This window comes from Salvelinus fontinalis, chromosome 34 (assembly GCF_029448725.1).
Source record: "Salvelinus fontinalis isolate EN_2023a chromosome 34, ASM2944872v1, whole genome shotgun sequence".
Classification (NCBI taxonomy): domain Eukaryota; kingdom Metazoa; phylum Chordata; class Actinopteri; order Salmoniformes; family Salmonidae; genus Salvelinus; species Salvelinus fontinalis.
Window position 1 is genome coordinate 26,118,397 of NC_074698.1, and position 12,945 is coordinate 26,131,341.

Consider the following 12,945-nt stretch of genomic DNA (forward strand, 5'->3'; position numbering starts at 1 on the left):
TCACTACCCACTTTCGTAGCCTCCTCAAAATGACCACCCTCCATATAACCCCCATTAGATTAAGGGGCAGCACCGGAATGAGGGGCAACACCGGACTGAGGGGCAACACCGGACTGAGGGGCAACACCGGACTGAGGGGCAACACCGGACTGAGGGGCGGATCCTGGCTGGCTGGCTCTGGCGGATCCTGGATGGCTGGCTCTGGCTGGTCCTGGCTGGCTGGCTCTGGCTGGTCCTGGCTGGACGGCTCTGGCTGGTCCTGGCTGGACGGCTCTGGCTGGTCCTGGCTGGACGGCTCTGGCTGGTCCTGGCTGGACGGCTCTGGCTGGTCCTGGCTGGACGGCTCTGGCTGGTCCTGGCTGGATGGCTCATAACAGACGGACAGCTCTGACGGCTCGGGACAGACGAACAGCTCTGACGGTGCTGTGCAGGCAGACAGTTCATACAGCGCTGGGCAGGCAGACAGCTCAGACACTGGCTGCGCTGGAGAGGAGGAAGGCTCTGACAGCGCTGGACAGGTGGGAGCAGCTGGAGAGAGAACCCGGAGAGACAGCCTGGTGCGGGGGGCTGCCACCGGTGGACTGGTACGTGGAGGTGGCACCGGGTATACTGGACCGTGAAGGAGGACACGCGCTCTTGAGCACCGAGCCTGCCCAACCTTACCAGGTTGAATGGTCCCCGTAGCCCTGCCAGTGCGGCGAGGTGGAATAGCCCGCACTGGGCTATGCTGGCGAACCGGGGACAACATTCGTAAGGCTGGTGCCATGTATGCCGGCCCGAGGAGGCGCACTGGAGGCCAGATGCGTTGGGCCGGCTTCATGACATCCGGCTCGATGCCCAACTTAGCCCTACCAGTGCGGCGAGGTGGAATAGCCCGCACTGGGCTAAGCACGCGTACTGGGGACACCGTGCACTTTACCGCATAACACGGTGTCTGACCAGTACGACGCCCTCTCACTCCACGGTAAGCACGGGGAGTTGGCTCAGGTATCCTACCCGGCTTTGCCACACTCCTCGTGTGCCCCCCCCCACCCCCCCCCAACAGCGTCGCCGCGCTGCCTCCTCATACCAGCGCCTCTCTGCCTTCGCTGCCTCCAGCTCCGCCTTGGGACGGCGATATTCCCCTGGCTGAGCCCAGGGTCCTTTGCCGTCCAGGATCTCCTCCCAAGTCCAGGAGTCCTGGGTTTTCTCCCACTGCTGTCGCCTCCCTTCTCCACTCCGCTTGGTCCTAGAAAGGTGGGTGGTTCTGTAACGATCGTCGTAATCCTCCTCCTCGGACGAGGAGGAGAGGCGAGAAGGATCAGACCAATATGCAGAGTGGGTAGTGTCCATGGTTATTTAATGAATACAGACTGAACACTTAACATACAAAAACAACAAACATGACAAACCGCTAACAGTCCCGTGTGGTGCGACATACACAGACACGCGATACAACCACCCACAGCCACCACGTGAATCACAGGCTGCCTAAGTATGATTCTCAATCAGGGACAATGATTGACAGCTGTCTCTGATTGGGAATCATACCCGGCCGAACACAAACAACCCAGCAAGAAAAAACACATCGACAACCCACCCCAACTCACGGCCTGACCAACTAAATCAATAAAAGGAAAAAGGAACAATAGGTCAGGAACGTGACAGCCAGGTCGCAGTTGTAAATGAGAACTTGTTCTCAACTGGCCTACCTGGTTAAATAAAGTTTAAATAAAGAAATAAAATAAAATAAAAATGAGATGGGAAACCTGGGATATTTTGAAAGGATAGTATGAGGCAGTATGGCTATGGGTTACATATAGTAGGACAGGCAGTATGGCTATAGGTTATGCATAGTATGACAGGCAGTATGGCTACAGATTACATATAGTAGGACAGGCAGTATGGCTGTAGGTTACATATAGTATGACAGGCAGTATGGCTGTAGGTTACATATAGTATGACAGGCAGTATGGCTACAGGTTACGTATAGTATGACAGGCAGTATGGCTATAGGTTACATATAGTAGGACAGACAGTATGGCTATAGGTTACGTATAGTATGACAGGCAGTATGGCTATAGGTTATGCTATGTATAGTATGACAGGCAGTATGGCTATAGGTTACGTATAGTATGGCAGGCAGTATGGCTATAGGTTACCTATAGTAGGACAGGCAGAATGGCTATAGGTTACGTATAGTATGACAGGCAGTATGGCTATAGGTTATGTTATGTATAGTATAACAGGCAGTATGGCTATAGGTTATGTATAGTATGACAGGCAGTATGGCTATAGGTTACGTATAGTATGACAGGCAGTATGGCTATAGGTTACGTATAGTATGACAGGCAGTATGGCTATAGGTTACGTATAGTATGACAGGCAGTATGGCTATAGGTTATGTTATGTATAGTATGACAGGCAGTACGGCTATAGGTTATGTATAGTATGACAGGCAGTATGGCTATAGGTTATGTATAGTATGACAGGCAGTATGGCTATAGGTTACGTATAGTAGGACAGGCAGTATGGCTATAGGTTACCTATAGTAGGACAGGCAGTATGGCTATAGGTTACGTATAGTATGACAGGCAGTATGGCTATAGGTTATGTTATGTATAGTATGACAGGCAGTATGGCTATAGGTTATATATAGTATGACAGGCAGTATGGCTATAGGTTATGTATAATAGGACAGGCAGTATGGCTATAGGTTATGCATAGTCTGACAGGCAGCATGGCTATAGGTTACGTATAATAGGACAGGCAGTATGGCTATAGGTTACGTATAGTATGACAGGCAGTATGGCTATAGGTTACATATAGTATGACAGGCAGTATGGCTATAGGTTACGTATAGTATGACAGGCAGTATGGCTATAGGTTACCTATAGTAGGACAGGCAGTATGGCTATAGGTTACGTATAGTATGACAGGCAGTATGGCTATAGGTTACCTATAGTATGACAGGCAGTATGGCTATAGGTTACGTATAGTATGACAGGCAGTATGGCTATAGGTTACCTATAGTAGGACAGGCAGTATGGTTATATGTTCCGTATAGTATGACAGACAGTATGGCTATAGGTTATGTTATGTATTGTATGACAGGCAGTATGGCTATAGGTTATGTATAGTATGACAGGCAGTATGGCTATATGTTACGTATAGTATGACAGGCAGTATGGCTATAGGTTACGTATAGTATGACAGGCAGTATGGCTATAGGTTATGTATAGTATGACAGGCAGTATGGCTATAGGTTATGTATATTATGACAGGAAGTATGGCTATAGGTTATGTTATGTATAGTATGACAGGCAGTATGGCTATAGGTTATGTATAGTATGACAGGCAGTATGGCTATAGGTTACGTATAGTATGACAGGCAGTATGGCTATAGGTTACGTATAGTATGACAGGCAGTATGGCTATAGGTTACGTATAGAAGGACAGGCAGTATGGCTATAGGTTACGTATAGTATGACAGGCAGTATGGCTATAGGTTACCTATAGTATGACAGGCAGTATGGCTACAGGTTACGTATAGTATGACAGGCAGTATGGCTATAGGTTACATATAGTAGGACAGGCAGTATGGCTATAGGTTACGTATAGTATGACAGGCAGTATGGCTATAGGTTATGCTATGTATAGTATGACAGGCATTATGGCTATAGGTTACGTATAGTATGGCAGGCAGTATGGCTATAGGTTACCTATAGTAGGACAGGCAGTATGGCTATAGGTTACGTATAGTATGACAGGCAGTATGGCTATAGGTTATGTTATGTATAGTATGACAGGCAGTATGGCTATAGGTTATGTATAGTATGACAGGCAGTATGGCTATAGGTTACGTATAGTATGACAGGCAGTATGGCTATAGGTTATGTTATGTATAGTATGACAGGCAGTATGGCTATAGGTTATGTATAGTATGACAGGCAGTAGGGCTATAGGTTATGTATAGTATGACAGGCAGTATGGCTATAGGTTACGTATAGTAGGACAGGCAGTATGGCTATAGGTTACGTATAGTATGACAGGCAGTATGGCTCTAGGTTATGTTATGTATAGTATGACAGGCAGTATGGCTATAGGTTATATATAGTATGACAGGCAGTATGGCTATAGGTTATGTATAATAGGACAGGCAGTATGGCTATAGGTTATGTATAGTATGACAGGCAGTATGGCTATAGGTTACGTATAGTATGACAGGCAGTATGGCTATAGGTTACCTATAGTAGGACAGGCAGTATGGCTATAGGTTACGTATAGTATGACAGGCAGTATGGCTATAGGTTACCTATAGTAGGACAGGCAGTATGGTTATATGTTCCGTATAGTATGACAGACAGTATGGCTATAGGTTATGTTATGTATTGTATGACAGGCAGTATGGCTATAGGTTATGTATAGTATGACAGGCAGTATGGCTATATGTTACGTATAGTATGACAGGCAGTATGGCTATAGGTTACGTATAGTATGACAGGCAGTATGGCTATAGGTTATGTATAGTATGACAGGCAGTATGGCTATAGGTTATGTATAGTATGACAGGCAGTATGGCTATAGGTTATGTTATGTATAGTATGACAGGCAGTATGGCTATAGGTTATGTATAGTATGACAGGCAGTAAGGCTATAGGTTATGTATAGTATGACAGGCAGTATGGCTATAGGTTACGTATAGTAGGACAGGCAGTATGGCTATAGGTTACGTATAGTATGACAGGCAGTATGGCTATAGGTTACCTATAGTATGACAGGCAGTATGGCTATAGGTTACCTATAGTAGGACAGGCAGTATGGTTATATGTTCCGTATAGTATGACAGACAGTATGGCTATAGGTTATGTTATGTATTGTATGACAGGCAGTATGGCTATAGGTTATGTATAGTATGACAGGCAGTATGGCTATAGGTTACCTATAGTATGACAGGCAGTATGGCTATAGGTTACGTATAGTATGACAGGCAGTATGGCTATAGGTTACGTATAGTATGACAGGCAGTATGGCTATAGGTTATGTATAGTATGACAGCCAGTATGGCTATAGGTTACTTTATAGTATGACAGGCAGTATGGCTATAGGTTACCTATAGTAGGACAGGCAGTATGGCTATAGGTTACGTATAGTATGACAGGCAGTATGGCTATAGGTTATGTTATGTATAGTATGACAGGCAGTATGGCTATAGGTTATGTATAGTATGACAGGCAGTATGGCTATAGGTTACGTATAGTATGACAGGCAGTATGACTATAGGTTACGTATAGTATGACAGGCAGTATGGCTATAGGTTACGTATAGTATGACACACAGTATGGCTATAGGTTATGTTATGTATAGTATGACAGGCAGTATGGCTATAGGTTATGTATAGTATGACAGGCAGTAGGGCTATAGGTTATGTATAGTATGACAGGCAGTATGGCTATAGGTTACGTATAGTAGGACAGGCAGTATGGCTATAGGTTACGTATAGTATGACAGGCAGTATGGCTCTAGGTTATGTTATGTATAGTATGACAGGCAGTTATTTCTATAGGTTATATATAGTATGACAGGCAGTATGGCTATAGGTTATGTATAATAGGACAGGCAGTATGGCTATAGGTTATGTATAGTATGACAGGCAGTATGGCTATAGGTTACGTATAGTATGACAGGCAGTATGGCTATAGGTTACCTATAGTAGGACAGGCAGTATGGCTATAGGTTACGTATAGTATGACAGGCAGTATGGCTATAGGTTACCTATAGTAGGACAGGCAGTATGGTTATATGTTCCGTATAGTATGACAGACAGTATGGCTATAGGTTATGTTATGTATTGTATGACAGGCAGTATGGCTATAGGTTATGTATAGTATGACAGGCAGTATGGCTATATGTTACGTATAGTATGACAGGCAGTATGGCTATAGGTTACGTATAGTATGACAGGCAGTATGGCTATAGGTTATGTATAGTATGACAGGCAGTATGGCTATAGGTTATGTATAGTATGACAGGCAGTATGGCTATAGGTTATGTTATGTATAGTATGACAGGCAGTATGGCTATAGGTTATGTATAGTATGACAGGCAGTAAGGCTATAGGTTATGTATAGTATGACAGGCAGTATGGCTATAGGTTACGTATAGTAGGACAGGCAGTATGGCTATAGGTTACGTATAGTATGACAGGCAGTATGGCTATAGGTTACCTATAGTAGGACAGGCAGTATGGTTATATGTTCCGTATAGTATGACAGACAGTATGGCTATAGGTTATGTTATGTATTGTATGACAGGCAGTGTGGCTATAGGTTATGTATAGTATGACAGGCAGTATGGCTATAGGTTACCTATAGTATGACAGGCACTATGGCTATAGGTTACGTATAGTATGACAGGCAGTATGGCTATAGGTTACGTATAGTATGACAGGCAGTATGGCTATAGGTTATGTATAGTATGACAGGCAGTATGGCTATAGGTTACTTTATAGTATGACAGGCAGTATGGCTATAGGTTACGTATAGTATGACAGGCAGTATGGCTATAGGTTATGTTATGTATAGTATGACAGGCAGTATGGCTATAGGTTATTTACTGTATAGTATGACAGGCAGCATGGCTATTGGTTACTTATTGTGTGACAGGCAGTATGGCTGTAGGTTACTTATTGTGTGACAGGCAGTATGGCTATAGGTTACCTATAGTAGGACAGGCAGTATGGCTATAGGTTAAGTATAGTATGACAGGCAGTATGGCTACAGGTTACGTATAGTATGACAGGCAGTATGGCTATAGGTTACATATAGTATGACAGGCAGTAATGCTATAGATTACGTATAGTATGACAGGCAGTGTGGCTATAGGTTATGTTATGTTTAGTATGACAGGCAGTATGGCTATAGGTTATGTATAGTATGACAGGCAGTATGGCTATAGGTTACTTATTGTGTGACAGCAGTATGGCTATAGGTTACTTATTGTGTGACAGGCAGTATGGCTATAGGTTACTTATTGTGTGACAGGCAGTATGGCTATAGGTTATGTATAGTATGACAGGCAGTATGGCTATAGGTTACTTATTGTGTGACAGGCAGTATGGCTATAGGTTACTTATTGTGTGACAGGCAGTATGGCTATAGGTTACTTATTGTGTGACAGGCAGTATGGCTATAGGTTCCTTATTGTGTGACAGGCAGTATGGCTATAGGTTACTTATTGTATGACAGGCAGTACATAGAACGACACCAGTGGCTGTTCACATTGAGATGTGAGCTTAGAAGTACTGTATTTGACACAGACAGCTGTGTTTAAACCATAGGCACACAGCGATCAGCTGTAAATTTGCGCACACACACACACACACACACAAACATGGTTTCCTCTTGGACTTTATCCACCCTCCCACACAGGAAAGTGTGCTGAGAGATTGAGTGGGTCAGCTATTGTATCACTCTGTCTGTTTCTGGACTCTGTCTCTGGATTGCAGAATTGCATTTTTTTACAAAGTGAGACAGAAGATGAACTCAGAACATAACATGTGTCAGAACACAGAAAATGAGTCAGAACATCAAGTGTGGCAAAGATTCATGAAGAACAATGACTGATTGTTAAAGTAGCGAATTAGCTACAATTCTAAAGTTGTCCTTGATGAGATTCGAACACGCAACCTTTGATTTGCTAGATGTTCGTGTTGTACGCCTACCAATCCACTCTGAACAACCAATCTCCTTTCGATTTTGCCTCAAGTTACCTGTCTTATATAACCATACCAAACATAACATATCATACTAATTTGAGTTTCCCAGATTTACTTTTACCATGTTATACGTCTAGTCTATGAAATCAGGCTGGAATTCATTGTTACTAGTTGGCACAGCCCAGTCCGAGCTCAGACTGCAATGTTGACTGGTTTTATGGATGAGCATGCTCTGTAAAACAAACAATATTGTAGCAGGTTTGCTTTAGGATTGTGGGTAATTGAGAATTCCTGTACATTATTTCACTAAGCTTTGTATCTGTAATGTTGGTCCTTTTTTTATTCTGAGTATTATTCTGACTGTATTACTCCATATATGAAATATAGTATTAATCTCCCTTAAGAATTCATTTTTCTCTGCTCAATAAGTGTTAGAGGACATTTCCTAGTGTGGGGACTTTCTCTGTGGACTTCAACAGAACAGAGGCCAGTAATTTACAGGAAGTTGACCTTCTGAAGGTGTTGATGGGAGGATGTGAATTCTCTAAGTGTGAGATTCTGTTAATTTAAACCAATAACCAACGACCGGGTTAATGGAAACATGAAATGCTGGAACAATTTTATAAATGCCGACAGATAATTTGACAATTTGTTCGTCTGACAAGGTGGAATCTTTTTGTATCTGTAAAACTAATTATGCGGGAAATGGCAGTGTAAATGGCTTTATGCGAAAATATAGATATAATAACCATCTCGAAGTAAATGTGTAGTGTGGTTCTCCCACTACAACTCGGAAAAGCATGAAGTTTATTAGGCTACAGATAAAATAAGTTATGAACTTTTAATGTTTCTTTGCTCATAACTCAATCTGTCTGCCTCTGGAAGTTGTGCGACACCAACAATATGAACAACATGGTAACACTTCCATTTAAAGGGTCCTCGTTACAGTGTAATTACACTAACAGTGTTGCTTATTGTAAAAACTCATAGTTACAGTGTAATAACAACATGTAACTGGTAGTAATTGAGGTATGTAATTACCAAGGTGTAACAATGAATGCTTGTTACCATGCATGTTACAAATGGGCAGGTTTCCACTTAATTCACCAACTTAGTGTTTCGCTTCTTCTCAGCTGCATACAGTTACAACTGTCACAAAGGTTGTGACCCTCGTGGAAGCGCTGGGTGTCTGAGAGATTATAGCCTATGCTCAATAGGCTCTAATTACTTATCCTTGAATGCGCACTGTTCAAACGATATCTCCACACAGTGTTGTTGCTAGCACTTGCCCCCAAAATAAAGTGTACCAATTGGGTTAACTTGGTTGAGCATACAAGAACAGATCAGTAGGTCAACCTCACTGACTGGGATCTAATATGGGTGGCATCCCAGATGTGGAAAAATACACTATTTCAAAGCATAGTACATGTAATATTTGCCTGAGTACCATGTAATTACTAGTTGTTACACAGGATATAGCTAGTTAAAATGAAGTGTATCTTGAGGGTTACTTACTTGTAATTAATGTGCACCTATACAGTACATTACCCATCTTGACAACCTGGCCCTCATTTTAAAGCTTCTAGTAGTTTCACTTTATTTCACAATAAGGTACAGAAATTAAGTGAAACTTCCAGAAGCTCTAAAATGAGGGCCAAGTTGTCAGAATGAAGTGACATTTGAAATGTGTTTTTCCTCATCCGGGATGACCAAGTTAGTTTACCCAGTTGGTACACTTTATTTTGGGGACAAGTGCTAGCAATAACATTGCGTGGAGATATTTTTTTAACGTTGCACATTCATGGGTAAGTCATTGGAGCCTATTTAGCATAATCTCTCAGACACCCAGCGCTTCCACAAGGGGTCACAACCTTTGTGACAGTTGTAACTGTATGCAGCTGAGAAGAAGCGAAACACTAAGTTGGTGAATTTAGTGGAAACCTGTCCATTTGTAACAAGCATGGTAACAAGCATTCATTGTTACACCTCTATAATTACAGACTGCAATTACTGCCAGTCACATGTTGTTATTACAGTGTAACTTTGTTGTTACAGTTAACTACAAAACTTGTTACAGTGTAATTAATGTTACCCAACATGACCATCTAATGAAACAGGCGCACATCTGTCAAACTCAATTTACACCCACCTCCACAGTGGTGGAAAAAGTACTCAGTTGTCATACTTGAGTAAAAGTAAAGACACCTTAATAAAAAAAGACTCAAGTAAAACTGAAAGTCACCCAGTAAAATACTACTTTAAGTATCTTGTTTTAAATGACACCCAACCCACGTGACAACCAGCTCCATCATCTATACTGCACAGTTCACACTGTCGCCTGCACAGTTATAGCAGTGACAGGCCTGTAAACTGGGGAGGACAGATTGTTTATTTCAATCAACGCAGTAACCGAGAGAAGAGAGCAGGTTCCAGATAAGGTATGAAACTCTTATCTGTGGTGTTCACACAGGATGCTACTGCCCGTGTACAAGTAGAGAGGGGAGTTTGGCCCAAACGTTGTACTACTACTACTGAATCTGATGCCATAAATAAGTGCCGTACACAATAGTCAATGTTCCCACTTGTCGTTTGTAAATTCCTCCTGTTGTCCTGTAGTGTAAATGAGTCAATGCGATGACTGAAGACTGTGAGAAAGTGACCCAGGTCATATGTGGTTCAGGGGTGATACGGTGGAGAAGGCAGGACACACAACACAATCAAGCCTATTAGCATTCGCTTTATTAAAGAATTTTCAGGACCATCAAGCAGTCATTTAGCAAACAGTGTTATTTAAATAGGTAGATTATCAGCATACCAGTAGCTGTGATCTGAAGTGTTGAGTGATTTACACAGGGATGTAGCGACATCTTGTGGACACATAGACGTCTTGCAACGCGTTTATAAAATAAAGTATTGTACATTTTTCACCTTTATGTTCGTTCACCTAAAATCTTTCCATTTCCCAACGGAATACAAAAAACGATACGTGTAATCGCTTACCAGCAGATTACAGACTACTTTTAAAAACCAGACGATTACTTGTTGGATTACGTTTAAATTCAGAAGGATGTTTGCATCTTTCTATATTCTCAATGACATTTAAATCAGCATTGAAAAGAGTTGACATTTTTCTGCCTGAATCTGACCTGAAGTCAGAGACCACTATGATAATGCTTTTGTTTGAACGATCGCGAGAAAATAGTATGAACAGGCTTTTATAGGCTACAGTCCAAGCTATGTTATCCAATAGTGTGACTTGTCAGCATCCAAAGATGATCCAACGGGCGTACAGATATCACTTATTATTGATATCTACCTAGAGCATTGATGTGAATCACACTGCTGCTCTCTTATTTAGCTATTAGCTTATTGCATATTATGGATAGTGGTTGTTGTGGATGGCTTCTCACAAATGTATACAGTACCAGTCAAAAATTTGGACACACCTACTCATTGCAGGGGTTTTCTTGATTTTTACTATTTTCTACATTGGAGAATAATAGTGAAGACATCACAACTACGAAATAACACATATTGAATCATGAAGTGACCAAAAAAGTGCTAAACAAATACAAATATATTTTAGATTTGAGATTCTTCAAAGTAGCCACCCTTTGCCTTGATGACAGCTTTGCACACTCTTGGTATCTCAACCAGCTTCACCTGGAATGCTTTTCCAACAGTCTTGAAGGAGTTCCCACATATGTTGAACACTTGTTGGCTGGTTTTCCTTCACTCTGCGGTCCAACTCATCCCAAACCGTCTCAATTGGGTTGAGGTCGGGTGATTGTGGAGGCCAGGTCATCTGATGCAGCACTCCATCACTCTCCTTCTTGGTCAAATAGCCCTTACACAGCCTGAAGGTGTGTTGGGTCATTGTCCTGTTGAAAAACAAATGATTGTCCCACTAAGCGCTAACCAGATAGGATGGCGTATCGCTGCAGAATGCTGTGGAAGCCATGCTGGTTAAGTGTGCCTTGAATTCTAAATAAATCCAAGACAGTGTCACCAGCAAAGCACCCCAACACAATTACACCTCCTCTTCCATGCTTCACGGTGGGAACAACACATGCCAAGATAATCCGTTCACCTACTCTGCGTCTCACAAAGACACAGCGTTTGGAACCAAAAATCTAAAATTTGAACTCAGACCAATGGACAGATTTCCACCGGTCTAATGTCCAATGCTTGTGTTTTTTGGCCCAACAAATCGCTTCTTCTTATTGGTGTCCTTTAGTAGTGGTTTCTTTAGTAGTGGTTTCTTTTTTTTTTTTTTTTTCCTTTAGTAGTGGTTTCTATTGGTGTCCTTTAGTAGTGGTTTCTTTTTCCTTTAGTAGTGGTTTCCATGAAGGCCTGATTAACGCAATCTCCTCTGAACAGCTGATGGTGAGATATGTCTGTTACTTGAACTCTGTGAAGCATTTATTTGGGCTGAAATCTGCGAAAATATAGAAAATAATAAAAATAAAGAAAATCCCTGCAATGAGTAGGTGTGTCCTAAGTTTTGACTGGTACTGTATGTGTATTTTAACCCAATAATGGTTGATTTGAAGAAGTTTTAACTGCCTTTCATTCATTGTTTATGCAATCAGTGGACAGCCAGGGAAAAATGGCTCTTGCAATGGCTGCACAGTGCGTATCCAGGGCCTGATTAATGCACGGGCCTACATGGTCTGAATCCCTGGGGCCCAAGCCCGTAGGGGGCCCTTGATGTAGAGTGTAGATAGCCTGCTTCCGCTCTTCTAATCATCAGATGGGGGGAGGAGAGGAGGTAGGGGGCCCACGTGGGTAACAAGGGGGAGGTTGCCCTCCTTTCCCACACCGCCCTTTGCCAGAGCGAGAGGCCACAGTTCATGGAGCAAAAAGATTTGCGTTTGAAACGACAGCGTCTGGGCACAGACCCAAGCGCTGGATCTGGGAGACCGAGGTAGGAAGATCCGGTTCACCGACAACCCCTGATCCCCCTCGGACACGGCCGACGCACCTGCAACATCCATCAATGGCCATCTATGTAAACTCTAACATTGATTTATCCTGCAATAGATGTTGTTCAATTGGTAATAGAAGTTGCGGTCTTCTTCTAATGCTGCTTAAAGGGAAAGTAATCCAAAAGTAACTGAAAGTAATCAGATTACGTTACTGAGTTAGGGTATTCCAAACGTTATGTCACTGATTACAATTTTGGACAGGTAACTAGCAACTGTAACGGATTGCATTTAGAAAGTAACCTACCCAAACCTGCTCCCAAC